Source organism: Urocampus carinirostris, chromosome 7, assembly GCF_059441175.1.
Source record: "Urocampus carinirostris isolate Australia breed hairy pipefish chromosome 7, RoL_Ucar_1.0, whole genome shotgun sequence".
Lineage (NCBI taxonomy): Eukaryota > Metazoa > Chordata > Actinopteri > Syngnathiformes > Syngnathidae > Urocampus > Urocampus carinirostris.
In genome coordinates this window covers 17012099-17036879 of record NC_142355.1, presented here as the reverse complement: position 1 = coordinate 17036879, position 24781 = coordinate 17012099, and the positions used below count along the sequence as shown (strand labels likewise).

The 24781-nt window shown below is 39.6% G+C and overlaps 1 long non-coding RNA gene and 1 other non-coding gene across 2 annotated transcripts; both read right to left on the bottom strand.

Moving 5' to 3' along the window:
- Nucleotides 1-8016: 8016 nt before the first annotated feature.
- LOC148362496 (uncharacterized) lies at nt 8017-10222 on the bottom strand. The gene is made up of 3 exons (XR_015850815.1): nt 10123-10222; nt 9613-9748; nt 8017-8039 (listed from the first exon to the last, which is right to left on the bottom strand). It is a non-coding gene; the product is annotated as an uncharacterized LOC148362496 (long non-coding RNA).
- A 396-nt stretch (nt 10223-10618) lies between these two features.
- Nucleotides 10619-10700, bottom strand: trnal-aag (transfer RNA leucine (anticodon AAG)). The gene has a single exon. It is a non-coding gene; the product is annotated as a tRNA-Leu (tRNA).
- Between the last annotated feature and the right edge of the window lie 14081 nt (nt 10701-24781).

Here is a 24781-nt window from a genome sequence, read left to right as displayed (position 1 = left end):
CCAAAATTTCCTGTTGATGAGATCTGTGTATTAATTGTTATTGCAGCCTGGTCAACCTCATGTGTGGTCCCTTCTCCAGTTTTCTTCATTTACCTCATGGTTTTAAATTTTTCCTTGCCCTCATGTAGGTTTTAGATCAGGGGATGGTGTAATAATAGTCTGTGGTTTGCAATAATCTGTTGTCTGTGCAGCCCTTTGATGCTCCTTGTGATTAAGGGCTACACAAATAAACATGACTTAACAATTGTTTATTAAAGCACTTGAATTTATGTTGATTCTTTTAATCTACTTTTAAATTAAAGGTATTTTTGGCTGATTGGATGGACTAGATAATTTGATGATCTGATTGGTTGTTTCAAAAACATCAATAAATACAACGTTGCGCAAGTAACTCAGTACTTGAGTAATTTTTTCACCAAGTACTATTTTACTTTTAATCAAGAAAGTATTTGGATGACTACTTTTACTTCTACTTGAGTAATTTTATTCCGTAATAACAGTACTTTTACTTGAGTAAGATTTTTGGCTACTCTACCCACCTCTTTGCAAAACCAAACTCTTTACCATCTAGTCTAAATTCAGCATAGGAGAGAAGAAAAATGCAGGGGTCACATGATTGGATTTGCTGATACATTAGCAGCAAGAATTAATCACATAATGCATATTAGGGATAACTGTTAAGTGTTTTTGCCCACTGATAACCAACCCTGCTTCCGGGTACCGACGTCGATATTCATAAGCAATAACTTACAGTATATATTTCATATCTGCATGCATTTTTATGGTTAAAAAACACAATAAGACTCTAAGTATTTTCACATGTGTCTTTGTTTTTTGTTACATTGACGATAACATTTGACAGCTTTGTGTCTGGACCAGAACAGGAAAAGGACCCAGATGCGAAACGTTTACTCACAAGTTTATTGAGATATAGAGGAAAAACAAACGCCTGCGATTCATTGCTCGCTGGACGAGGGAAGCAAGCCGCTCACGGGATTGGAGCATGTTCGGAATGCAAAAATAGATCTCCCGGAGCGGGAGATCGTAGCGTGGTCAAACGGAAAAACGTGCTGATAGCCGGAGGAGGGGATCAGAGCGTGGTCAGTGGTCAAGAACGGGTTGTTAGCCGGAGACAAACGGGGAATCAGGAACAGACGAGTGGTATACGGATAAAAAAACGGGACAGACGGGAGCCTTGCGTAAGCAGAGGTTCTCTGACGGTCTGACAAAGAGCGAGTGAGAGCACTGAGCTTGAATAGGAGGGGGAACCAATCAGGTAACCAGCAGCAGCTGGCGCCAAACGAGCGGGCACAGGTGAGTGCAATGAGTAATCATGACACTTTGGTAAACATGCTTCTAAAAAGTAGTGTTGGAAAGGCTAGAGCTTGACTTTATTAATCACTCGATCAATACTTTGTGAGTAATAACCAAAACGGCAATATATATTTGTGAGCACCGTAACACTGACGTACGAATATTGCAAGGAGCATCTGATTCATCACGTAAAAATATTTTACTTCTAGACATACAATCCAATATCTTAAAGGGACAGTCTGTAATAGTTAGTCCCTCCTAGTGGTGCAAAAAAACTTTCATTTAGTTAAAAAAAACAACATTGATTTGAATACTAGGCAAAAATAGATAAGTCGAGAAATTTGTATTTCTTTTACATAGTGGAATCCCTACCTCGAAGTCGCCGCTATGTCGGTGCTATTTCGTTGCCTGTTTGTTGCATTCTAAGCCTTCTTGTCACAGCCTTGTTATTTTCCAGTGTACCGAGCCCTTGCCCCCCTTCTTGAGTTCCGCCTGTCAAACATTTGGACTGTCACCTTTGCCAAAGTGAGTTCACCGGATCACCGACTCCTTGCCTGCTTCTCGGACCACAACAGCTGACTCTGGTGTTCTTGATAATGTTGCCCCAAATTCTGACTCCCCGTGTACTGAACCCTGTCCGCATCAGGACACCCATTGCTGCACTAATCCGTGTTCCTGCTCTATGCTTCCACACAGGTCCTTACTGACTTAGATAAAAATTTCAATTAGGGCCGAAAAAGTCAATTATGCCCTTGTATTATTAGTTTGACAATGTGTTATTATATTTTTTCCAGTTTTGTTTGTCAGGCCGAATGAAAAATGAGTTAGAAATTAATTCTGAATGTTTGAGAACGATCCACTTTACTTCAAATGATATTTGGTCGCCATCATGGGGACATTATTGGGAAAACAAAAAAGGCTTAAAAATAGAATAGAATAAAAATGCTTTTACCTTACTTCAGCATGAGGAGACGCCCAACTTTGTCGGAAATAGATAGCATCTTCCTCTAACGTTTGGTGCTTTTGTGGGTTTAGAGCGTTTTATTGACATGATGAACTTTTGTGAAACTTGACATAAAAAAATACAGGTATTTGCGCCTCGGTTGGTCCATCTGTTTTATGAGCATACAGTATATAACTTAGAGCGCAATGTTATTGATGCACTGGCAGAAAAGCTTGACTGTTTGACCCAGAGCCATAAAAGCAAACATTTTAATTTTTTTAATTCAAGTCAGCCACACCATATATTATGAGACAAAATCCAACAAAACCACCAAATGCGCTCTCCAGACAAAATGTAATTCTTCAGCACATTTCACCTCACTGTGCGACGTTTGAAGATTTGATCAAATCTATGAACTAATAAAATTCCAGAGCCCGTGTCCCATCTCAATATACATATAGCATTTAAAATTTGTCTCCCTCTCACAGTTACTACAGAGGCTCATATTAACCGTCATTTTTGTCTTAAATAATGGTTTCAAAACAAGGTGCAAGCAAAGTTCTTTAGTAAAAATGTCACAAAATTCTGAAAACGTTAAGGATAGTGTCACATTTACCTTTAGCGCAGACAGCACTGTGCGAGAGAGAGAAATGAGTGCTTTGCGCTGTGTGCATGGACCCGCCCACCCCTTCTGCTCAACCAACCGAATTACTTTGAGTGGTTTGCTGGCGTATTTGTTTATTTACAGTCTAGACAGTGGTTGTCATCGCAAAGTATCCCTACAGTGAACATACATATTTTAGTAAGCTTATATTTAAAGGGTTTCTTAGCGACCTTCTGCCAAAACAGGATATGTTGGGTTGAAACCCTGACTGCAATCTGTCGTTGAGAATGTGCCCTATACACACTGAACCATGAATATAGATAGTGTTGTGTCAGCTTTGTATGCACAAAAATCTGGGTGAAATCACTCAACTTTGGAATGCTACGGAGAACTGTGTAATTGCATGGCTCTGTGGCTAGGACCTTGACTCGGCCTCTTGGCTGAGAGCAAGTGTCTCGGCCCCTTGGCTTTGTAGCGTATTATGATTTGACCGATAACAGATACTGGATAATTGATAAAGAATATAGAACAATAAACCTTACAAAATCCCCCCGACATAATAGCCATAGGTTCCCTACCCCTGATCTTGACAATCATAATGCACAATGAAAAGCTGTAAAGTATCAAAACCGCAAAATCTACTACGACAAGAGAGTAGTGTCCTGTAAATTTAGGCCACGTGATTATTCAAGCTTTAAAAATAAAACATTCACAAAAATCATGAAACTGGTGCCAAGAGTTATTTTTTTTACACATTTTGTGTTTGGGGTGAAAAAAACAGTGCCTTGGCTCATAAAAGCTTCAGAAATACTGGTCTAGTTGTCCAGGTTGCATGTTATAAGTAGGTTTGAATCCCTTTCTGGATTGGCAGTGGAATTTTAGTACCCACGTACACACACACACACACACACACACACACACACACACACACACCTCCAATGAATGGAGCTGTTTGAAGGGCAGGTGGGGCAAGGTTGAGAGGTGACCAGTGTCCAGGTGTGCTTCTCCAATTATTTGTTGGCTCTTTAGAGCAAACACACATGCAAGCACACTGGCAAACACACCGAAGCCAGTCGAACTCGCCGCTCAACCATCCTAAACACAATTAAAGCACCTCCCAGCTTTGGCACCTGCTCTCCTGCATGCAGGATCCTAGGGTTGAGCTATGGCGGGAGATTGATTCAATGCGAAAACCCGTTCTGATATGTCTTCTATTTCTTGTAATAATTCACCTACAACATAACATGGGTGTGTCGCTCGAAAAACGGATTAGTCACAGTAACCAGTAACTTAATTCAAAAAAAAATTGGGTAACAGCCCCAAACCCCCAAAAGTAGATCATTACTTTGAAAATAACCATCTAGTTAAAGATTTCTGTCAATGCTCGCATTGAATGCGACCCCTAAAAATTACTTAAAAATAGCCACCTAAAAAAATGAATAGAAAGAAATGTGTACACAGACCTGTGGAAGCAGTGAACCTTTTTCATATGTTTTGGCTTGTGCAATCTTGAGAGCTTGCAAACTAACACAGCCGAGACACTCCATATCCATTTTGTCTTTTGTTTTCAAATCACCCGAATATATCCTTCTTCATTGCTGGGTCCAAGACATTTTTTTTTCCTCCAGCCAAGGTGCATTTAATAAACTGTCAGAATAAAAAGACCAAAGTTCGGCACTGTTTTGCCGTAATTTCTTTGCTCACGTTTGCCTCATTTGTTGTTCCACGTGCTGCCTATCTTTCACTACAGGTGACACACAACCAAATATGCACAGTTAAACTGTCTCCCTGATTTCTATTTTGTACCTAAAAATACGGCTGAAATGTGAGCAGTGTTGAGCATGTAACTTTAAAAGAGTAATAAATTATAGTTAATCAATACTTCTTTCAAAAATAATCTGAGTTAGTAAAAGACTAAAAGTAATTAGTTCCCAGGGAAAGTAACTATTTCCATTAATTTAGGAATAAGTTGATGTATGCCAAAGAATTTGGATATTTTTAGAGCAAATGCGAAATAAGGAGTTTACTTATAGAGATGGGAATTCTGACTATTTTAGGGAACCGGCTTTTTTGGCTCAGATTAACAACAACAACAGAAAAAGGCTCTTTTGGGTCCCAAAGGGGTCCTCGGGGTTTTTTTCGTTGCTTTAGCCTCTACTCTACCAATTATCTCATCTCATCTCATCTCCTTAGCTGCACCGCTTATCCTCAGTATGGTCGCGGGGGTGTTGGAGCCCATTCCAGCCATCTATGGGCAGTGGGCAGGGGACTCCCTGAACTGGTTGCCAGCCAATCGCAGGGCACAGACAACTCACTCGCTCATTCGCACCTAGGGACAATATGGACCGGCCAATTCACCTGAAATGCATGTTTTTGGAATGTGGGAGGAAACCGGAGTGCCCGGAGGAAACCCACGCAAGCACGGGGAGAACATACAAACTCCGCACAGGAAGTCTGGAGCTGGATTTGAACCCACGCAGGAGGTTCCCAAGACATGAACTGTGCCGCCGCCGTGCTGCCCCTCTACCAATTATCATGTAACATAATGCACAAAATTAGTTAAAAAATAAAGATAAAAATACAAAAATGGAAAAAAAGAAACAAACAGAATACAATAACAAAAGGAAAGCTTACAAAACTAAACTTTACATTTTTATATAAACACATTAACAATGAAAAACAGGAAATATAATTAAAATCTTAATACATCTATCGAAAAAAAAGGTAAAATAAAAAACAATTTGAACCTTTTTATGCTCAATAAATTTGAAATAAACAACATAGAATCCCCCCAAAATAATGACCAATAATAAGTGAAAAGAAGGCCACTCAGGTGGAACTAGCTGTTGATCGGTTGGAAGCCGGCTCCCTCCATTCACTACCAAGAGACAACTTACAGAGACGTTTCCTTCGGGAACAACACATGCTATCAAAAGTCACCCCTCATTTGCCAATTCTTTCTGCGCTTAGTAAATACTACATTCATAATCACTATCTGACTATATGTTAGTCGCCATTTTGGAGGGTGACATGATCCATGACAACTCGGAGGGGAGCGGAAAACCGAGCCGCTGAACAGGTTTGCGGGGGGCACACGATCCGGTGTTCGCTGGACACGGGAAGCAAGCCGCTCTCGCACTCAGATTGTGATCCGAACACGGAAGTGGATCTTCCGTAGCGAGCGATGGCGGTGTCAGGGACGTAAAAACTGGTCGGTAGCCGGGACTGGGAGAGCAAGGCGTGGTCAGGGTTGCAAACGACTTGTAGGCCAGAACGGGAGAGTAGACATAGTCGGGGACAAAAAGAGGTCGTAAGCCGGGATGGGGGAGCAGACTTGGTCGGGATCAAAACAGGTTGTAGACGGAGACAGACTGGAGGAAAATTGGGACACGTCGGACTTAGGGTTGAAAAAGGCTTGCCTAGTATACACTGAAGTTTGCAAACGGACTGACAATAGGGGATTGACAGGACTGGGTTCAAATAGTGACAGCTAGCCAATCAGAACCCGCAGCGGTTGGCGCCAAATGAGCGGGCACAAGTGAATTACATCAGTAATCATGACAAACAGCTTTATTTATAACGCCGTCATTCTTAACCCTGAATGTGAGTATATAAGCTAGGGAGAATATCAGAATATCAGTAGGGAGAAATTCAGTCCTCCCCTACTCTTTGCTTGAGACGGCGCCATGGTAACTGTATTCATTGGTATTTTTTGGGTAGACATATACCAGCCCACCTTGTTTAATTGTTATATTCTGCGCTGATTTGCTGGCGGATCAAGGGTTGTAAGTCGCTTGATAAAGAAGCTAACGTCAAAGAACAGAAACAAAGTATTTCATGGTCTGCTTTTAAAAAGTAGCAGAGTAAGGCACCATGGTGTAACAACAGTTGGGGTACAAAATATCATTTATAAAGTACGCATTACCGAGAATTACTTTGTAATGCATTACTCCCCTCCCTGACCTTAAGCAATGATTCAACGTCGTCCATGGTGCAAGGAAGCCGATTCCCTCTGACTTTGAAAATGAAATGTGGGGGTGCGGGGCGTGACTTTAGGAGAAGGGGATAAAAGAAGGAAAATAAAGCGTATGGGCGAAAAAAAAACAATGATGGAAAAACAGAGGGATAGGTGAGAGGATGGGTGGGGGGCGGCGGATCGTTAAACAAACAGAAAGTAATAAGGGGAGCCAAGCTCTGCGGGGGGTGAGAAGAAAGAAGGGAGGTGGGAGCAGATCAAAGAAAGAAGGGTGCCGAGAAAAAAATAAAAAAAGAGAGTTTAAACAAAGCTTGAAGCCACCAGGTCAGACGACGCCGATAGCAAACACACACTCCCCGGGAAATGTGCCCTTGCAGGGAGCCATTATTGACCTCCTACTGTTTACAGTATATGGATTCATATCCGCACAAATATCGACTTCTTTTTAACAATTCATTCTTTTTCAACCATTCTAAATTGTATGCGCTTCAACCTCTGCTTAGATGAATACATTTTTTCTCAACAAAAAGAGTAGTAAAGGAGTCGTACAATTTTTGTTTGTGTTCACTGTGGATCGAAGGCGGCACGATGATCGGATTGGCACATTTGTTTAATGCCAGTCTCAAGGCCTGCAATCAGATTAAGCGACCCCATGCGAACCCCAAACCTAAAAACGTGCGAGGAAGCAAAAATCCATGACTTTGCAAATCCATGTCAACTGCTACCCTTTAGAGAAGCTTTATAATAAACAAACGAATAGTTCTCATCTGAAGGAGGACAGACTTTTCTTCCTCCACGTGTTCGTTTTAGATCCAGGTTGCGATACGTGAAGCAATGGAGTTGAGCAGTTACCTTGGGGTTTTTTATTTCAGTAAAACAGATCGGAAGAAATAAAATAAAATGTTTTGGGCTTATGGGTATATAAAAAGACTGCAACAAACTCAAAAGGGTATTTTTCCAATGGCTGACAATCATCTATACACACGCTGCCCTACTTACGGACGAGATCGTTTGTGAGTTACTTGAGTGCTATATTTTGCATGTTTAAGGCTTGTATAAGTAACTTGTATCATTTTGTACAAAAAAAATGTACACTTCATTGAATAAAATACTCTTTAAAGATAAATAAAGTTGAGTTTAACTTACTTTTGGAAGATGCGCTTGAAGAGTTAGGCGACTTCCTCCTCCGTGGTAAAAAGTGGCTGAAAAAAAGCATTCCAAGCATTCACTCAACCGCATCAAGCTTTCTTATCCCACTTTTGGTTCAAAAGAAATGCCACGCCTCTTCTTTACACTTTACACCAACTATATTTAATGGATTCATGAGATATTAAACAATAAAAACTTCAACTTTATTAGTGCACTAGGGATAGTGTAGACATAGACAGCATAGAATGTTTACACACGAACTAGGAAGAGGAAGCTGAATTTTTTTACATCCGGGTGGATGCTGGGTGACCTCTCACAACACCACACACCAGTAGCGGTGGAAAGAAGCACTACAGTAATGTCCTGTACTCAGAAAAAGGTGCACAAAATACACAATCTAACTTACAGCAATGTCCGGATATTTTTCCACATCCCGAAAAACAATGTTCAGATCTACTGTTTTACATAAGTCGAATGGTCGTTAATAGGGGAGCGTCTCTTTACCAGGTGAGGGGGTGGAACAAAGATGTTAGTGGATCATTTTCAAGGCACCAGTTTCACGCCAGTCCTGGAAGAGGTTTGATAAGACTAAAGAACTTGCCTCCAGCAGTATATCAGAAGTCCACTTGTAGAGTCAGTATAACGACTAGATAAGTAACTATATTGTGGAGAAAAGTGAATAGAACAAAAATTAACTAAGTAAATAACTACATTCAATTATTTGGATACTCATAAGCTGCATGAATTACTAAATAATTAACTTTTTTAAAACAGCACTTTGAAGTTTGAACATGATAAAAAGATAGCACTAAAAAAAACATACAGTCTATGTAGTTTTCTATACTTTTTTTGTAAATGAAATGAAATGAAATGATCTGCATTTATATAGCGCTTTTCAAGTCAATGACTTCCCAAAGCGCTTTACATTGTGCTTCACATTTCCCAATAGCAGCCGTGATCAGTGCAGCCATGTAAGGGGCTAACCTGCTTATTGGGGGTATTGGGGGTTCAGTGTCTTACCCAAGGACACTTCGACATGTAACACGGACAAGCCGGGATTCGAACTGGGATCCCTTAATCCTAAGACGATCGCTCTACCTCCTGAGCTACTGCCGCCAATGTGTAAGAGACTTTCACACAGGAAGTGAAGTCATGTTGGGAGCCATATTCGTTCAGTCAATCTAAGCTTTCTCATCGACACATGGCATCATCACCATCTGCTTCAATAGTTGTACCATCATATCATCATATCTAAGTTTCCAGAGTTATCCTTCATTTGATAGATATTTTTCATGTGTTTATTGAAATTGCTGGTCTTTTTGTGTTTTGTTTGTCTATGCTTTAATTTTACTCTGTTTTGGAATAAATTTGAGTTTGGGCGCTAATCTCGAGTTAATACTTTTGTTTCCAAGAGTAAATGTAAATGTAAATAATCTGCATTTATAGAGCACTTTTCAAGTCAATGAAGATCTCCCAAAGTGCTTTACAATGTGCTTCACACTATTCCCTTTCACTCACTAACTAACCAATAGCAGCATCAGCCATGCAAGGCAACTAGGCATTAGGGATTCAGTGACTTCCCCAAGGACATTTCGACATACAACACAAAGAAGCCGGAAATCGAACCTGCGACCTCTGGATCCCGAGACAGGTGCTCTACCTCCTGAGCCAATGTTGTCCCTAAGTGGTAGCGTGGCCGAGCCGTCTAAGGCGCTGGATTAAGGCTCCAGTCTCTCCGGAGGCGTTGCTTCGAATCCCACCGCTGCCAGAGATATTTGTGAAAAATACGTTATAATTATTTTACAATTTAAATCGAGTATAGTAGGTTTGCAGTAAAGCCTTATGAATTCTGTAAGAGGAGTTAAACCGTGGCTAAATTTTCTACCACGCACATAAGAGGAGCAGAACAGTAGTTAAGATGACCATGGTCATGTACTGGTACAGTACCAAGGTAAAGTAGATTTTGAAAAAATATTTTCCAGCAGAAGAAAATGTGCATGTGAAAGAATTATGCTTACAAAGAAATGAACATTATTAGAAGGTGTAGCGGAAAGCTTTATTATCGAGAAGCCCAGACTGACCCATACCAACCATATAATTACAAATTAAGTTTGAAAAATAGTTAGTACGCCATACCTCAATTTGACACATAGCCCATTCCAGAAATTTTGAGAAAAACTCAGAACACGATGTCCTTACTTGAATTCTGAATTTTCAACCGTTGAGCTTGAAAACTTGCCAGAATTAGACTTGCGTTGATTCCTTCAGACCTTGAACCGGATAATCTGTTTTCAATGTTACATAAAGTACGGTATTCAGTTTAACCTTTCTAACACAAGCTGCTGATGTTGGGGTGATGTAATACGTGTGGGAGTACCGTCACACGGTGACTGCCATGTAACAAAATACACAGGGAACATCTTAAATGAGAATAGTCAAGTCAAGTTTAGGAAACTTAATAATTTATTTATATAGCTCTTAATTACAAAAATGTCTCAAAGGACTGCACAGGATCACAATTACCTGATCTTAAACCACTCCTCTTACAGAATGCATAAGGCTTTACTCCAAACCTACTATACTAGATTTTTCGATTGTGAAATAATTTTAACGTATTTATCATAAATATCTTTGGCAGCGGTGGGATTTGAACCCACGCCTCCGGAGAGACTGGAGCCTTAATCCAGCGCCTTAGACCGCTCGGCCACACTACCACCACATGAAGATATCGGCTCAGGAGGGAGACTACGCGTCAAAGTGTCCTTGGGCAAGACACTGAATGCCTAATGCCTAGTTGCCTTGCATGGCTGATGCTGCTATCGGTTAGTTAGTGAGTGAAAGGCGGAGTTGGGTAGGGTTACTTTAACTTGAGATATCGGCTCAGGAGGGAGACTACTCGTCAAAGTGTCCTTGGGCAAGACACTGAATGCCTAATGCCTAGTTGCCTTGCATGGCTGATGCTGCTATCGGTTAGTTAGTGAGTGAAAGGCGGAGTTGGGTAGGGTTACTTTAACTTGATTACTTTCAATTACTTTTGGATTACTCCAGTACCAAATATGCCAATAAAAGACAGAAGAAACTAAATATGAATAAAATTACTAAATTGTGTGCAGGCTTGGGGAGTAACGGACTACATGGAACGGCAAAAATGATGTTGGCAAGCTGTTTGGATTTATTTTCATTTTGTTTCTGTCGCATTTTATGTTAGTTTTTCCGGAGATCAAAGAGATCAAAGCCAGGAGAGAAAGCGTACCACGTGTTGTGAGTCATGATTTTATTCATATTTAGTTTCTTTTGTCTTTTATTAGCATATTTGGTTTTGGAGCAATCCAAAAGTAATTGAAAGTAATCAAGTTAAAGTAACCCTACCCAACCCTGGTGAAAGGGAATAGTGTGAAATAAATGATAATATTCCTCCATATTCAGTTTAAAGCAATTATTCAGTCCACAGACAAACAGCACTGCCTGGGTGGAACCAATACTGAGGAAAAGAGCTCTGGAGGAGGGCAGACTAAGTAAAAAAAGTGAGCCGGTAAGAACACAGCACCAGAAAGAAATGTACCAAAGAAAATCACTGGGTAGTATTTGCACGACATCAAAACCAATAAAAAAAACATTCAAGTTGAAATTACAGCAATGTTTTTCATTCAGAAATACTTTTAGTCTTGTCACTCAGTTATGTATCTACCCATATTTTGGCTTAAGCGTCAAATTAACCCAACAGTATTGACATTTTGGAAAGATATTAGAGTGTTTTTTCCAGATAAAAGTAAGACATCATGATTATCTTTCAACTGTAAACTGATGGTTGAATCCATGTTAGATGCCCAGATGGAGGCATTTTCAACACCGTTTGTTATTCTTGGTAATTCTAGGGGGGGAACGGTGTTGTAGCAACATGCACACGCTCTGTAGTAGGTCTTTACTTAATGAGTTTCAAATGTGACTCTTCCTTACAGCACCGAATGAGGTTGAGTGATGAATACCACAGTAAAGGTATGAGGAAGGAGATTCGAGAAGAAACGTTGAATTATCAGGATTGAAAAGGGTAGCGAGGAGATAATGCATGGCTACCGTGAGGTCAATATTTGGGGTGGTCAAACTGGCAAATTCGCGAAAATATCGTCATGAATTGAGCCCTGTTGAAGTTATGCCAATTTTACAGTTTTATTGCATTGGAATTTTTAATGAAAAGCAATAATTACGTGACGTCTGTTTCTCATAAGCTCACTTGTCTCCTTTTACAAGTGCTATTGCAGATTTACTTCCACTTTTGGTTGATGGTATTTCATGTTTTTCTTAGTGCACTCAAACTATTTCAACTCGTGATTTTGTGACTGCTTACCCACAAAGCATTTTTATTCACCAGCCAATGACTACTGACATGTTGCTTTTTGCTTAACAAGAGCTAAAAGTCTTTTCATCACTTTGTACCTCGTAAATAACTCGGAAATAATGCTGCAGTCCAGCTTCCATTTTATTTGATCGTGCATCTTCATCGAGATTTGATGGATTTGAAAGGCCTGGCTGTCTGACTGGCTGGGAAAACATTTATACTTCCTTTCAACATTACCGACGAGCTAAGGTAGTTTTATAGTTATGTCCCAAAAAAAAAGTTTGTTCTGCTGTGTGATGCCTTAATACCTCAACTTATTGTGTATTGACAAGGCTTCGTCTAATTTAACAATAACAAAAACAGACAGTCCCTTTTGCATTGATCTGTAGTATAAATCATAAAACTGTGAGCATATATGTTTTAATTCTTCAAACAGTTAAATATGGCACTTATTTAACTGTGAATGAAAAACACCATTCATCCATCCTTCCATCCTTGGCCTTGTGTCTAAGCTTTAACTATGTCAGATATAAATAGAGCTGAGCAACTCCGTTTATGCATCAGCCAGCCTTTGACGGGTACCCACCCTTCACCGTATACCTCATAAAAATACACGATTTGAGAAGGACACTCTACTCCTCCGGATTGACATTAATGTGGTTTACATTTTGCTCAGATCCCACATTTTTCATAAAGCATCTATCATAAAGCAAGAAAGCATTTAATAATATAAAAAAACGAACAAATACTCTTTAAAGATCATTTAATACAATGGTTGTGCATTGGCTGTGCTTGAACGGCCAATATGGGGGACAAAAACAACGCAATTTAGATTTTTTGTAGTAACAGGGATCCCAAGTTTTCTTTATTCACATCATATTGAGGTTTTGAGTTTTTCCTTGCCCTCATGTAGGTTTTAGTACAGGGGGTGGTGTAATAATAACTGCAATAAGCTGTGGTCTGTTCAGCCCTTTGAGACTCTTTTTGTTTAAGGGCTATACATATAAACGTGACTTGACTTGATCGTAATGAACTCTGCCCACCCAATTTAAAGAGAAGTAGAAAGTAAATCTACACTCTGCAAAAGTTTTAGGTAAAAAATATCCAAAGTTTGATTTAAAAATGAACCACACCAAAAAGTGGTTTGATTTGACCCAACATCCCACGTTGTTTTACAGAAGCAACACTTGGTGGTATTGTTTTGAACCATCTCTTTTGGTTTTGTGTTTTTTCTAAATATTAAAATGGACACACAAAAAACAGACTACTTTCTTTGAAATAACAGAAAAAAAATTACGAACAAACATTCAATAATTGTATGTTGTTTAGAACCACCCTTTGTATTTTTATTTACTATTTAATCTGGATCAATTCAATTATCAATATTGGATAATTATTTTTATTAAACAAATGTCACGCTTCCCCATTGCCCTCACCTCTGCCCGTTCGTTTGGCGCCAGCTGCTGCTGGTTGCCTGATTAGTTCCCCTCCAATTTAAACTCATCGCTTCCATTCACTCATTGTCAGTCCGTCAGCTAACCTCCGCACACACAAGGCAAGGACTATTTGACTCTGGCTCCCATCAGTCCCATCCTTACCTGTATCCTGCTCATCTGCCCCTGGCTTCCCAATCGTCTCAGGCTCCCTGACTTCTTCCTTCCTCTGACCACGCTCCGATCTCCCGTCCTGGCTACTCAACTCGTTTCTGCCCATCAACCACGCTCCGATCGCCTGTCCCTGCTACTCAACTCGTTTCTGCCCATCGACCACGCTCCGATCACCCTCCCCGGGCACTCAACTCGTTCCCGCCATTGCGACCACGCTCCGATCTTGTGAGCTCCCTGCTCCTCCTGCCCAGCGATTCCCGGATTGTTGGCGCTTGTTTTCCTATACATGACTTCTCAGCTTCCGCAATGAAGTTTGTTGTGAAACGTTACGTGTTTGGGTCTACCATCTGTGTTGGTTCTGACAACAACCCTGCCCAAAATGCATACATTTCATTAAAACAACAACACCCAAAATGTGTCTAAAGTTTCAGATTTTTGTACTTGAGGTCACATCAAAAAATACATTTGTTTAAAATGACACCCCACAAAATTCGTACTTTTTAAACTAAACATTCTAGGTCATTTTTGTTAAGAGCAATGTTTCTGAACCTGGTTTCGTCATCAAAATAATCTCGAGGTCCACCATCCGGCAAAAATATATATTTTTTAAAATTCCTGGAACCAGTTTCATCTTTTATTTTATCTTTTAAGTTTTAAATTATTAAGTTTCCTAATATGACAATAAAACATTTTGGGAATCACGGTAGCTCTGGAGTTAACACAGGTTGTTTATTATGGTTACTAATATGCTGTAATTTTTTTTTTTTTAATATTATTTATTATTTTCCTTTATTTTATTTTATTCTATTACAGTTTTTATAATATAAGAACATCATTAAAATCAGCAAAAGTGTCTGAAATCCATCCATCCATTATCTGCATCGCTTGTCCTCAGTAGGGTTGCGGGGGTCCTGGAGCCCATCCCAGCTATCTTTAGGCAATGGTCAGGGGACACCCTGAACTGGTTGCCAGCCAGTCACAGGGCACACAGAGACGGACAACTCACTCACTCATTCATACCTAGGGACAATTTGGACAGGCCAATTAACCTGACATGCATGTTTTTGGAATGTGGTAGGAAACCGGAGTGTCCGCAGGAAACCCACGCAAGCACGGGGAGAACATGCAAACTTTATCCAATGACCTCAGAACTGTGCCACACACGCGCTAGCCACCGCGCTACCGTGCTGCCTGTTAAGTGTCTGAAATATTTTACTTTATTTTATTTATTTTATGATTGGGTGTAAGAAATTTTAGATATCTTAATCAAACAAAAAAGTTATTAAATACATTTTCCTGTTCTACCTCATGACACAAAATTAGTATATGATAAGAAGAAAAATAGTATCTCGACCAAATCCGCTGCCACCTACTGGTATGGATGAATGTTACAGTTACTCAGCTTATCAATGGAAGAAAGCAACGATACTGAACAATGGCATGTTTCTTTTTATAATCCAGTCTTACATCCATGAATCATAATTCAATTGTGAGCCTTTGAAAACAACCCTTAAATCTCCAGCTAAGACACATTTTTGATGCCAAGAATTTACTAATCCAGCCCCCATAAGTACGTCTTTTTTACCATGTGGCCACCATGCTAAAATTATTTTGCCACCCCTGCCCTAGGTAATAGGTTGCTCCTTTTTGGCCCAAGCGTTTTTATGCTGTTGTTTTTTCAATATTCTGGCAGAAATGGGTGTCTAAACTGCTATATTTTTAAAAAAAAGGTTGACGTTGATTACACCTATCAATGAATAACTGTTGGATTTGAATTTTCTCATGTTTTTGACTCTTTTTTTTTTTACATCTATCACACGTGTAGATACTGGTTCAGTCAACCCACTCCTCCCAATTTGAGCACATAAACACACAGGATAGCATCTTGTCTGAGCTGGCCATGACTCCGCTTCCAATTACTTTGCAGCTATGGCCACAGGACCCTAAATAGGTTGTAGCACCAAACAGGCATGCCTGCAACGGATCACGCTGCAGGAGGCAGCTCAAAAGAGGCGGGAGGAGGCAGGCGAGCCATTTGCTAGAGAGGAGATGAAGAGTGAAAATGAGGAGGATGAAAAACACATTTACGTTTGGCCGGGACAGAAGTGTCGTAGGAACGAAAATATGATGGCAGGTGGAGGAAGAGAAGCGGAGAAACAAAGCAGATTTCTTTGTGTGTGTTGCGCACTAATATTGCATATACACAGCTACTGTGTGTGAAGCTGTGAAAAAGAGGGAGGTGAGTGAGAGGGAGGGAATTAAAAGAGGAAAAGAAAAGGTAAATAGTGGGTGAGAATGAAAAGAAGTTGTCATTTTCAATACGGCTTAATTCAACACATTTTGTGTTCTCTGACAAAGAGGGTGAGAGGGCTGTTTTTCTCTAATACATGACTGATCTGTTTTGTGACAAATAAATAGGATATGTTTGATGGTTTAAAGAAAAAAAGCTGTGATCTAAAAAGATAATGCTGTAAAAATGTATGTATAATACCAATATGTTATCTGTCCTCGTGAGATCATGTACAAGTAGATATCTTCCTTTTTGAGTTCTTTGATTTTGAGTTTCTTACAAGCTATTTCAGGTCAATGCATTTCAATTTGTACCCCTGCCCAAAATCAAAAATAGTTTAAAAATTCTACTTTGTAAAGCATGTCAACTTCAATATTTGGGCTAACACATTAAAAAGGAAGGAACACAAATGTCTCGGTCGCGAGGACTGTCAACTTACTTGTTTCTGCCCTTTTTTTATCATTTCAAATTGTGTGCGCTGTATTGTCGCCTAACAGATTTAAAAAAAAATATGTACTACTTTCTCAAATGTAAACATTAGAAATAAAATATTGTGTCGAGGCCAGTTTTTAGACTATGGCTAATTTCTTTTGAAGCAAGACTAATCTTTGTGTGTGAATAAACTGCTCGAACAATTACATTAGATTTTTAAATTTGGTAATTGTTTGCCACCTATGGTTTTAAACAACTACATGCTGTTGTTGTTTTTTTCAATCTTCTGGAGAAAATTTGTGTCTAACTTGCTACATTAAAAAAAGGTTGGCAAATATAAAAAGTTAAATAGAGATGGTGATATCAAGTCAGGCAGCACGGCGGTTGAGTGGTTAGCGCAGGGGTCGGGAACCTTTTTGACTCAGCCCCTGTCCCAAAATCAACAAACATACCACTTTAAACTTGTCTCTTTCTTGCAATGACTCAAGATCGGTTAAACTCCTTTTGACCCTTTTTTTTCATACATATTGGTTTCAAAACCAGATGCAAGCAGGTATTGTGTAAAAACGTCACAACATTCTGCAAATAGGGAGCCTGATGAGCTCACTTTTGGCGCAGATGGCGTAGGGCGAGAAATGGGAGGAGTACTTGCGCTTTTTGCATGGCTCCACCCATCCCTCCCACTCACCCAATCAAAAGACTAAGTTCTCTTCCGGTGTTTTGGCATATTTACAGTGTGTTCTGTGGATTCATCATAAGGTATCTGAACACTGAACACGGATCATATAGTGAACTTTTATATAAAGGATTCTTTAGCGTTGTACAGCCAAAACGAGTTTTTTTCCCCCCTTTTTTGTGTGACACCTTGACTTTAAATTGCAGTGAAAAACGTGCCCTATATATACTGCGAAGTAACGTCGGATACATAGCTCTGGATTGGATTTGCGTGTACCTGAATAGGATGAACAACTCAAGTTTCGAACAAGATGGAGAAATTTTGCATGCAATCAAATTTGTCTCTGAGCCATAGATATTCATAGAAAGAGCCATATATGGCTCGCGAGCCATAGGTTCCCGACCCCTGGGTTAGCGGCACAGTTCTGAGCTCATGAGATTGAACCTTCCTGTGTGGAGGTTGCATGTTCTCCCCGTGCTTGTGTGGGTTTACTCCGGGCACTCCGGTTTCCCCCCACATTCCAAAAACATGTGTTTCAGGTTAATTGGCCGGTCCGAATTGTCCCTCGGTATGAATGAGCGAGTGAATTGTCTGTTCCTGTGTACCCTGCGACTGTCTGGCAAACATTTCAGGGTGTCCCCTGCCCACTGCCCGAAGATAGCTCAGATGGGCTCCAGCACCCCGGCGACCCTACTGAGGATAAGCGGTGCGGATAATGGATGGATGGATGTCAAGTCATGAGTACCTGGGGGTTTTAGTGGTTTTGTGGTTTATTTAGGCACAATAATAACAATTACCAAAAACAAATTGTTTGCAATGAACTCTACACAAGCATGGGCTCAAAGGGAGTAGGCCAACAAAGAAGCTTTTAAATACCTATTCGCATTACTTAAAAATAATTACATTAATTTTAAAATTACCCAAGCTGTTTGAAACAACAAAGTAATTTAAGTCTGTCAATGTTCCCTTTTCTTCCCGAAACATACTCCAAAGACCGACGGCAGTCAACAGAGGCCCAAAACATTTAAGTTTAAATCCATACATGTCTCTGAACATGTGATCTAATAAAAATACATGACGGTGTAACAAATGACATTATGAAGGAATAAATCAGGTGTCAAAGTTGTTAAAACACCTAAATCTTTCGGCCCTCTCCTGACACTATCAAGCGTGATTTGTGGCCCTCGATAAATGTCAACAAGGACTATAATGGTGAATCAAGGCACATGAGACAGAATGAGCGGACATGAGTGAACCTGTCTGAATGTCAAATATTACCTGCTATTGAGAAGCAAAATCAAAGAATTGTAAAGTATTGGAGTGTCGAAACAAAGTGAATATTAGTGCCACATCTGTAACATACTTAATAAGATTTCCTGTTGGATTGTAAAGGTCCCTAACAATAATTCATGAAGAAATTCATATTCAACATTTCTATTACTTGCAGACAGTGAGGACTGTTGTAGGAGTCTGTTGGGAACATCTAGCAGAATCTCCTGTCAGAAAGTTTTATTTCCCACCTCCTACAGAACTTTTGCCCATGTCCCGATGGACGCTGGCGATATTGAGTCCTAGTGGACCACGTTCCATACCTGCATCGTTGAGGCAAGTGTTTGAAGCTGCAGCTGTAAGGTACTCGGTGCTTGCCATGATGGCAACCCTCAGAACAGCTCTGGAGGATCCAAAAAATACATGTAAACTGCTACATGTGTTTTGTGGACTGGGAGAAGTCTTTCGACCATGTTCCTGAGGGAGCCTTATAGAGGGTGATCGTGGAGTATCAGGGACCTGACAGTGTTATCAGGGCTGTTTGGGTCCCTGTATAATCACAGCCAGTTTGGTCCACATTACCGGCAGTAAGGCGGATTGGTTTCCAGTGGGAGTTGGACTCCGCCATGACTGCCCTTTGTCACGGATTCTGTTCACAACTTTTATGCAAAGGTTTTTAGGTGCAGCCATGGTGTGGAAGGGTTCCAGTTTGGTGGCGTCAGCATTGCAACTATGCTGTTTGCAAATTATGTGGTGCTATTGGCTTCCTTAAGTCGTGATCTTCAGCTCTCGATGGAGTGATTCACACACAAATGTGAAGAGGCTGAGAGGAAGATCAACATCAAGTCTGAAACCATGATTCTCAGACGGGAAAGGGTGGCATACCCTTTCGGAGTCATGGATGAGATCCTGTCCCAAGTTCAAGTATCTCCGGGTCTTGTTCACGAGCAAGGTCAAAATTGAATGGGACATTGACGGATGGATCAGTGCTCTGCCTGCTGTCATTTGGACCTTGTACCTGTCCATTGTGGTGAAGATAGAGCTGAGCTGAAAGGCAAAACTCTCGCTTTACCAGTTGATCCATGTTCCTACCCTAACCTATGGTCACAAACTCTGAGTTGTGACCCAAAGAATAAGGTACCGGATTCAAGCAGCTGCAATGAGTTTCCTCAACTGGGTGGCTGGGCTCTCCCTTAGAGAAGCTTGGTCATCTGGGAGAGAATAAGTGTCGAGTCGCTGCTTCTCCGCCTTGAGAGGAACCAGCACAGGTGGCCTCCCGAGGAGGTGTTCCGGGCATGTCTCACCGGCAGGAGGCCACAAAGATGACCCAGTACATGTTGGAAAGACTACTTCTCTTGGCGGGCCTGGGTACGCCTCGGGATCCCGTCGGACGTGGGATAGGGAGGTCAGAACTTCCATGCTCAGGCTTCTGCTCCATTCACCCAACATCGATTAAGCAGTAGATAATGGATGGATGATAGGAAGCACTAAATATCACGCAACGTCCCTTTAATAGTCATAGATTTTTTCAAATATTGCATCTTTCTGGGGTTTGCCCAAGGACATACAGAAGAAGCATAAAACCTCATAAAATTAAATAAAAAATAAAACAACAATAAAAGTCAAAATATTTAAATGTGATGGATACAGTGCTGTAGATACACAAAGGCCAAGCGTTTTATTTTGACAACTAAAGTGACCTCTCATCTCAAGTCCTGTGCAGAGCATGAACCAGCCAGCGCAAATGTGCTCTAGTCAGCTATATTTATCCTCACCTCTTCTCCTCCGTCAGCCAAAGTGAGTTTGACTCTTGACAAAATAAAAGCCTGTAAACTCCTGCTTCTCTTTGCCGACATCTTGACAAGCTTTGAGACGAACCGAGCCTGTCCGTGTCTTGATATTTTAGGCATAAATCTCTTGTGTTCCGTTTTGACACGCGTGGGCAAGAGTTTTGTCTGGGTGTGTAGGTAAGTGACTGATGCCTTGAATGTGCTCGTGCGTCCGCAGCCACTTCCAGAATCCGCATCACCATTCGTCTCAATTTAACAGCGTTCAATGCGCGACTCCCCCCTGCGCTCGCCTTGTGCGTGTGCGGCCATCAGAGGCTGTAGATATATAAATCATTGGTAGGAGATTACTGCTGTTTTATTATTCATGATGCAGGCCTTTTATTGCCACTGATATTTATCTCTTCACTATCCGCCCTGACCTGCAAGAGAAAGAGGGATGAGGGAAGAGAAGGAGGAGGGGGAGCCAAGTTGGTTTGGAAAAGGGTGGGAGGATTACGCTGATGTTCACATAAATACATTTGTTAAGTGGGCGGGTGTGGTTTGGGTTATTAGCGTGCATGTTACCTTCTGTCTTCCTCCCGTGCACACTCAGAGCACATGTAAATCGAGTGTATTTGAAAGCGAGAGTTAAAATAGCAACTTTTTGGTCGCTTTTTTTAATTTAAAGTGACATTGTAGTTTCATATAAATGACACTGAGCTAAACCACTAAAGAAGGACTGTGACCACATGGGACATGTAATTAAAGCTTTATTTTCTTCTCTGGATGATGAAAATTGCAACAATACATCACAGTGTCATTACGTGCGCGAAAATAAAGCGCATAAAATTTACATCTGTCCGATCGTAATTTTCGGTCTGAACCTCAACTTGGTTCTTTTCTCTTAACTCATTCAAAGAAAGACGTTTCTCTCAGATAGTAAGAACAAATGCCAGCCAATTTTTGCCTTTTGAATGTCTTGTTCTGTAGCTAGCTAAGCAGAGGACATATCAAATGAAAGCTTGAACCGTCATCTTTCATTAGAAAAAAATGGGTTTTTGAAAATACTGAAAATACTCGTTTCCAAGAAAACTTCTGAAGAAAACAGCTTTTAGTGATACGATACAGAATTTTTACTTCTGGGTTTGTTTGTTTGTTTTTTTGTTTTTTGTGATACCGCCACATCAAAACATTGTTTCCATAAACACAGGGGCACTTTGCTTGCAAAATAAAATTTTATTGCAAGCAAGCTGAACTTATGCATGAAAAATGCATAAACTTTACAAGAACTTTTCAGCGTCTGTTTTATTTGGTGACGTGATCAAACGATTTCAGTGACCATGGCGATGCATGAAACATCATCCCTCACTCCCCTGACAATGACGAGAAGAGTTATTTTGGACGTAAAAAAGCTTTGAAGTGCTAACCGTCTGCACTTATATCTCCGCATTTCTAACCAGACTGTTTCACTAGGACTACTCACCATATGGGCCGTCTACACACTCTCACATGCTTGATACAGGAAGCAACACGAGGAAGTGGGGGGGTTCCTCGATATGTGGACAAAGATCTTATCAAAGCCCCTTCTGTCCTCTAATGGGCATTAGCCTCACCGCGGTGCCAATGTAAGACCTATTGGTCTTAACTTTTTGAAACTGGATAATGTGTGCAAGACTGCTTTTAGATGGTAATACGCGAAGCAAGGACAAGTTGCAGCAACCTAGCGATTCACCTGAAGTCTTCTATCTAATATTCATAGTTTAAGATATTAACATTTATTAAACATAACAAAAGGTTTACATTGAGACATGATTGTGGGCCATCTGGCTGCCACCCCCTTTCTTTATTTTTATTTTTCATAAAATCCTAATTTTCCCTTTTTTCTTTTCCATTTTCCTCATTTTTCTTTTCATTTTTCTTCTCACTACTTTTCATTTTTCCTTCCATAGTCTTTTTTCATACTTTTTCTTTCTTTCTTCAGTTTATTTTTCCCTAATTTTGTAAAAGCCTGGGCAAAAAAGCGAATACAAATTCTGGAGTTTGGTCACTTTGAGTTTCAGTAGTTAGTATTTTTCCTTGTGCTAAAATCACTCGTTTTTTGTTGCACTACACAGTACAGCCATAGCTAGTGGTCAAATTGCACACACTGTCCCTAATGGTAAGCGCACGCACTTTACGGATTTATTACTGATTGATTAGTTTATTCTTACAGTGAATCTTAATATTTTTACTTTTAGATCCGTTTTGGGGAGCAAATGTTATCAAATATATTTGAGAACTGTGGAATGTTTTTAGCAGAGCTTTGTGGGAAACACGATTTAGCCCTGTCTAACCCAGACCCAATCATTGTCGGCCCCCAAGAACATTGAGTTTAAGACCCCTGGCTTACTTCTTGTGAATTTTGCTTAATGTTGTATGACACAAACAGTGGGAAAAATCGGGGGCCCTTTTCATTCGCTTCATGTAAACTATAGATTTCATATATCACATTTGGCCTGTGTCTATCAGCAGACTTTTAGACTATTATACACTAATAAAATTACCTTGATTTTTGTATGATAACACAAAACAATGGCAAAAAAGAAATCTTAATGTAAAGAAACAGAAAAAATGTTAAAATGAATCGTCTACATCCAGACAGTTGAGTATCACGCTGCCATGTAGAAGCTTACAGTGCTCTCTTGTGGTTAAAAAGGGTAAAAAAATTGAGTACCTACACTGAACAACAATTCAAATGATTTATTATTTTTTTCCATTTCCATTCTAGTTAAATCGTTTGAGCTATTTTACGTTTGTTGCATTAATTGTTTATTATATACGAATGACATTTTCTCTGATGTTTGAAATTACAATCACCAAGACTAATTATATATATATATATATATATATATATATATATATATATATATATATATATATATATATATATATATGAGAAATGAATTGTATTACAATAGCTGGATTTTTCTTAGTGTGATCAGTGTGTAATTTTGGCCTGAGAAACATGCTTGTGATTTAGGGCTATACAAATAAATGTGACTTGTCTTGATCTTCTCAGGAACGTGCTTGTGTAGACATCTCCTAATCAAGTGAAATGGCTGTTTCCTGTCTTTCATTGTGTATTTAAAATAAAATACAACTGAAGTTACTTATTTACGACTAAACTGTGACTATATATGGGCAGTGACAACATTCAATATTACTACAGAGTGACTCAAGCTTTTAGGAATATGAGGATATTTCTGTGCAGACTGCAAAAGAATGTCTGCTGACCGTGCAATCTACCAGAGGTTGTCTGCTATCCATGCAAACAGCAAAAGAGCTTCATGACAGAAATATCGACAGACTGAAAGACAACAGTGGCACAGGGGCACAGTTGATTTGTCTAACAACTGGATAGTTGAGCAACAATTGAAAAACTCGGAACCATAGCAGTTTGATTTGCTTAGTAAAATTTAGGCAATGACTCAATAAACCAGTAAAAGCTTAATTTGAATGTTAAACACAGTATTGTCAGATTAAATGCATTTGCCTATATCACGATAGTGTACAGAATATTCTGCAGTTGAAATTTGAAGAAAAATTCACCTGTAGCCTCTAATTTTACCAACATTCTCATCCCCTGAAATCAAAGAAACAGGCGAATGACAAGAGAAGAAGACTACGTCCTTCAACAGACATTGTGGTTTGCAAGATTACAGAATTTCTATGGTGTACAATTTGAATGCAACATTTTTCATAGTCGAATAGCAGTCTCACCAATGCGAGGTACGTTTTGACATTCCAAAACACATGTCAATTTAAACCTCAAATGGTTGAATTTCTACCTACAATGTTTATATTCTGTTAAATAAACAGAAGAATTTGCATATGTGCCGACTGGATTTACGTGTAAAGTGTAAAAAGTATGCTTATCTACTGAATTCAACTTGTAAACCTTCAGAAAACCTTCATGGAAATATTACAGGATAGGGTTGGAATTTTCGAGGTGCAATATTAAATATGATAATGTAAGGATGTGAGGTCAATGTGTACAATAAAAAAATGTTTTCGTTATTCAAAAAAAACACCAAAATGTGCAACAAAAGGTAATTTAAACCGTGTTTAGGCTGTGGCTATTAGTATAGTATTAATTAAAGTCTGATATTGTTGTTTAACCAGGGAAAGATTTTCCTTTCTTGCCAAAAAGGAATATGCAAAATTTGATTTTTTGGATTTTACAGGGGAAAAAAACAATCAAGAAATGACAAGAAAAAGATCACAAACGAAACGTGAAAAACAACTTCAAAAATGTATTTTCAAAAAGCATGCTATACTAAACTGAACATATTTGTAAACTTAAGAATGGAATTTACTTTTTATATTTGATGTGAAATTGTGCATTATCTAATGCAAATAACACACTTAGGAAAACGT